The sequence below is a fragment of the Oncorhynchus mykiss genome, chromosome 15 (assembly GCF_013265735.2).
Source record: "Oncorhynchus mykiss isolate Arlee chromosome 15, USDA_OmykA_1.1, whole genome shotgun sequence".
NCBI lineage: Eukaryota > Metazoa > Chordata > Actinopteri > Salmoniformes > Salmonidae > Oncorhynchus > Oncorhynchus mykiss.
Window position 1 is genome coordinate 14,267,735 of NC_048579.1, and position 6,309 is coordinate 14,274,043.

Genomic DNA, 6,309 nt, shown 5'->3' on the forward strand with positions numbered 1-6,309 from the left:
ACCTATTTCTTTCACTTACTTACCGTGCCGTTTCGTTGTTCATTTATTCACCGTTTGGGTCTTTGCGTGTCAAAAAATATACTATATAACAATATTTGACATATTTGTCAATTAAGCTTGTTGACCAATCAGGACCTGAATATGACTGCAGGTCACAATAGTGTAACGAGTTCATCATTTTTGTTAACGTAGTTATTACACATTGATTACACCAGGATGTCCTGCTCCCAGGCAGACTAAATAACTTTTTTGCCCGCTTTGAATACAGTGCCACTGACACGGCCTGCAACGAAAACATGCGGTCTCTCCTTCACTGCAGCCGTGAGTAAGACATTTAAACGTGTTAACCCTCGCAAGGCTGCAGGCCCAGACAGCATCCCCAGCCGCGCCCTCAGAGCATGCGCAGACCAGCTGGCCGGTGTGTTTACGGACATATTCAATCAATCCCTATACCAGTCTGCTGTTCCCACATGCTTCAAGAGGGCCACCATTGTTCCTGTTCCCAAGAAAGCTAAGGTAACTGAGCTAAACGACTACCGCCCCGTAGCACTCACTTCCGTCATCATGAAGTGCTTTGAGAGACTAGTCAAGGACCATATCACCTCCACCCTACCTGACACCCTAGACCCACTCCAATTTGCTTACCGCCCAAATAGGTCCACAGACGATGAAATCTCAACCACACTGCACACTGCCCTAACCCATCTGGACAAGAGGAATACCTATGTGAGAATGCTGTTCATTGACTACAGCTCGGCATTCAACCCCATAGTACCCTCCAAGCTCGTCATCAAGCTCGAGACCCTGGGTCTCGACCCCGCCCTGTGCAACTGGGTACTGGACTTCCTGACGGGCCACCCCCAGGTGGTGAGGGTAGGCAACAACATCTCCTCCCCGCTGATCCTCAACACTGGGGCCCCACAAGGGTGCGTTCTGAGCCCTCTCCTGTACTCCCTGTTCACCCAAGACTGCGTGGCCACGCACGCCTCCAACTCAATCATCAAGTTTGCGGACGACACAACAGTGGTAGGCTTGATTACCAACAACGACGAGACGGCCTACAGGGAGGAGGTGAGGGCCCTCGGAGTGTGGTGTCAGGAAAATAACCTCACACTCAACGTCAACAAAACTAAGGAGATGATTGTGGACTTCAGGAAACAGCAGAGGGAACACCCCCCTATCCTATTTAAGTTCCTCGGCATACACATCACAGACAAACTGAATTGGTCCACTCACACAGACAGCATTGTGAAGAAGGCGCAGCAGCACCTCTTCAACCTCAGGAGGCTGAAGAAATTCGGCTTGTCACCAAAAGCACTCACAAACTTCTACAGATGCACAATCGAGAGCATCCTGGCGGGCTGTATCACCGCCTGGTACGGCAACTGCTCCGCCCTCAACCGTAAGGCTCTCCAGAGGGTAGTGAGGTCTGCACAATGCATCCCCGGGGGCAAACTACCTGCCCTCCAGGACACCTACACCACCCGATGTCACAGGAAGGCCATAAAGATCATCAAGGACATCAACCACCCGAGCCACTGCCTGTTCACCCCGCTATCATCCAGAAGGCGAGGTCAGTACAGGTGCATCAAAGCTGGGACCGAGAGACTGAAAAACAGCTTCTATCTCAAGGCCATCAGACTGTTAAACAGCCACCACTAACATTGAGTGGCTGCTGCCAACACACTGACACTGACTCAACTCCAGCCACTTTAATAATGGGAATTGATGGGAAATGATGTAAATATATCACTAGCCACTTTAAACAATGCTACCTTATATAATGTTACTTACCCCACATTATTCATCTCATATGCATACGTATATACTGTACTCTATATCATCGACTGTATCCTTATGTAATACATGTATCACTAGCCACTTTAACTATGCCACTTTGTTTACATACTCATCTCATATGTATATACTGTACTCGATACCATCTACTGTATCTTGCCTATGCTGCTCTGTACCATCACTCATTCATATATCCTTATGTACATATTCTTTATCCCCTTACACTGTGTACAAGACAGTAGTTTTGGAATTGTTAGTTAGATTACTTGTTGGTTATTACTGCATTGTCGGAACTAGAAGCACAAGCATTTCGCTACACTCGCATTAACTTCTGCTAACCATGTGTATGTGACAAATCAAATTTGATTTGATTTGACTCATATTTTATGTCACAACGATTCATCGATACGTATGCTATGATGCTGGTAAAGTTGTCTCGCGCATCCTACAGTGCTGGTCATTAAAAAAAGCAAGCCCAAGGATGTAAACAATGTTCTTCCCCAAAATCACAGCAAAATGACATATGTTTCAGTAGCTATAGTTAGCTAGGTGTCATCTAAAATAACCCTAATTTATAAGACAGTTCATAATTGATTAATGGTGGTCGGATCCATCTATGTGAAGCTAGCCACAATAAGGATTAGCCACAATAGTGGACTTTTAAAATTAAAGTATGGCATAATTCTACTATTTGTATTAATTTGCATCAGCAATGACATACTTTTATTTTGAAGGCAAACTGCAAATTCCACTATTGTGCCTAATCCTTATTATGGCTAGCTTCACAACACATAACCCTAGCCAGATGAAGCTAGCTGGATGCTTATAAAGTTAGCTTTTGGCAACAGGGTTAAGTAGCTGGCTAGCTATTTATTTTCATGCACTCAACAAATGGCAACCTAGCTAATACATACAAGGATTCTTAAATCAATGCTGAGAATAATGAAAATGACTGCAGTTTATACTGGTTATTGTTTTCAGGGTGGTTATATTGAAGCTAGCTAGGTACCAAGCTAAAGCTAGAGAAGCTAAGCTAAAGCTGCAGAAGTTGCAGTTGAACAAATTATGCTTTATTACCAACGCGGTATTGAAAACACATTGTTTGTTGCCGGTGTTCTTGTTTGCAGACTTTTTTTTATACAGCTTTGACAGTGTTACTGTATCTTTTTTTGACACGCAAAGACCCAAATGGCATTCCATAGTATATGTTGTGAAGCTAATAGCAGTGACGCTATTACTGTCTAACTCCGGTAAGGCAACATCTGAAAAATAGTGCACTTGGAAGTGTGTACCGGTGCTCGACCAGTCGGTGAAGGCCAACATCACCCACGACAGAGAACGGTTGATTGTCAAGGGCAATGAATTCCATTATCTGGGCTTTAATGGATTTTGCCCTTGAGTTTTCTCGCTGAAATGTTCTTACTCTCGATCCACACAGAGTTCTGTCTTACCATCCAGGTCTGTGCCCAAACAATTTGAGCTTCTACTTTTAAAAATCCACCTTTCCAGAAACAAGTCTCTCACCGTTGCCGCTTGCTATAGACCACCTTCTGCCCCCAGCTGTGCCCTGGGCACCATATGTGAATTGGTTTCCCCCCCATCTATCTTCAGAGCTTGAGCTGTTATGTGACCTAAACTGGGACATGGTTAACACCCCGGACATCCTACAATCTAAGCTAGATGCCCTCAATCTCACACAAATTATCAAGGAACCTACCAGGTACAACCCTAAATGTGTAAACATGGGCACCCTCATATATATCATCCTGACCAACCTGCCCTCTAAATACACCTCTGCTGTCTTCAATCAGGATCTCAGCGATCACTGCCTCATTTCCTGCGTCCGTAATGGGTCCGCGGTCAAACGACCACCCCTCATCACTGTCAAACACTACAGCGAGCAGGCCTTTCTAATTGACCTGGCCCGGGTATCCTGGAAGGATATTGATCTCATTCCGTTAGTAGAGGATGCCTGGTTATTCTTTAGAAGTGCCTTCCTCACCATCTTCAATAAGCATGACCCATTCAAAAAATGTAGAACTAAGAACAGATACAGCCCTTGGTTTACTCCAGACTTGACTGCCCTTGACCAGCACAAAAACATCATGTGGCGTACTGCATTAGCATCGAATAGCCCCTGCAATATGCAACTTTTCAGGGAAGTTAGGAACCAATATACACAGGCAGTTTGAAAAAGCTAGCCTTTGCTTTCCTAACAGAAATTTGCATCCTGTAGAACAAACTCCAAAAAGTTCTGGGACACTAAAGTCCATGGAGATTAAGAGCACCTCCTCCCAGCTGCCCACTGCAGAGGCTAGGAAACACTGTCACCACCAATAAATCTGCGATAATTGAGAATTTCAATAAGCATTTTTCTACGGCTGGCCATTCCTTTCCAACTGGCTACCCCTACCCCGGTCAACAGCCCATGCACCCCCCCAGCAACTTGCCCAAGCCTCCCCCATTTATACTTCACCCAAATCTAGATAGCTGATGTTCTGAAAGAGCTACAAAATCTGGACCCCAACAAATCAGCTGTGCTAGACAATCTGGACCCTCTCTTTCTAAAATTATCCACCAAAATTGTTGCAACCCCTATTACTAGCCTGTTCAACCTCTCTTTCATATTGTCTAAGATCCCCAAAGATTGGAAAGCTGCTGCGGTCATCCCCCTCTTCAAAGGGGGAGACACTCTAGACCCAAACTGCTACACCTTTTTCTAACCTACCCTGCTTTTCTAAGGTCTTCGAAAGCCAAGTTAACAAAACAGATCACAGACCATTTCAAATCCCACCGTACCTTCTCCGATATGCAATCTGGTGTCTAAGCTGGTCATGGGTGCACCTCAGCCACGCTCAAGGTCCTAAATGATATCATAACCTCCATCGATAAGAGACAATACTGTGCAGCTGTATTCATCGACCTGGCCAAGGCTTTCGACTCTGTCAATCACCACATTCTTATTGGCAGACTCAACAGCCTTGGTTTCTCAAATGACTGCCTCGCCTGGTTCACCAACTACTTCTCAGACATCTGGCAGTCTATGGGGGTGCCACAGGGTTCAATCCTCAGGCCGACTCTCTTCTTCTCAAGGATGTTGCTCTTGCTGCTGGTGATTCTCTGATCCACCTCTACGCAGACAACACCATTCTGTATACATCTGGCCCTTCTTTGGACACTGTTAACTAACCTCCAGACGAGCTTCAATGCCATACAACTCTCCTTCCGTGGTCTCCAACTGCTCTTAAATGCAAGTAAAACTAAATGCATGCTCTTCAACCGATCGCTGCCCACACCTGCCCGCCCGTCCAGCATCACTACTCTGGACGGTTCTGACTTAGACAACTACAAATACCTAGGTGTCTGGTAAGACTGTGAACTCTCCAAAGCCAATTCCTCCTTTGGCCGCCTTCCTTCTAGTTCTCTGCTGCCAATGACTGGAACGAAATGCAAAAATCACTGAAGCTAGAGTCTCATATCCGCCTCACTAATTTTAAGCACCAGCTGTCAGAGCAGCACACAGATCACTGCACCTGTACGTAGCCCATCTGTAAATAGCCCATCCAACTACCTCATCCCCATACTGTTATTTATTTTGCATCTTTGCACCCCAGTACCTCTACTTGCGCACTCATCTTCTGCATATCTATCACTTATGTTTAATTGCTGTATTGTAATTATTTCGCCACTACGGCCTATTTGCCTTACCTCCCTTATTTGCAAACACTGTATATATAGACTTTCTCTATTGTATTATTGACTGTATGTTTGTTTATTCCATATGTAACTCTGTGTTGTTGGTGTTGCACTGCTTTGCTTGATCTTGGCCAGGTCGCAGTTGTAAATGAGAACTTGTTCTCAACTTACCTAACTGGTTAAATAAAGGTGAAAAAAATAAAAAAAATAAAACAGCCAACATTGTGGGCTAAGTTAGGAATGCTGCACCTGTAGCGCAACATTCATGTGGCGTCGTTACGTCCTGTACCTATGTTATACAAGTATACATGTCAGCGTTAAACTAGACATCAGCATTTTTTAGCTAATATCGGCCGATTCCAATATGTACACCGATATATTGTGCATCCCTATTTTAAACAGTATTTTACTGTTGTCATATTGTACTCTACCATTAGCTACGTCTGTACTATTCTAAGATAACCTGGATGTATCATACAAGAGAAATGTTTAACCATTACCAGTTTCCCAACGTTTGATATTTCTCTTCCTGGTGACTGCTTTTGTACGGCAAGTCGAACAGGGACAAAAACACCAGATTCCGCAATTGTAGAACGATGATCATCAACAGCGACTTCTGGTGGTAGCAAACTATAGTGAGCATCACAGATGAGCACACACTTTTCAGCATCAGTGACGGAAGAGGTACCCATTTCTCATACTTGAGTAAAATGATTAGATACCTTAATAGAAAAATACTCAAGTAAAAGGGAAAGTCACCCAGTAAAATACTACTTGAGTAAAAGTAAGGTTGTAAATATACTTAAGTATCAAAAG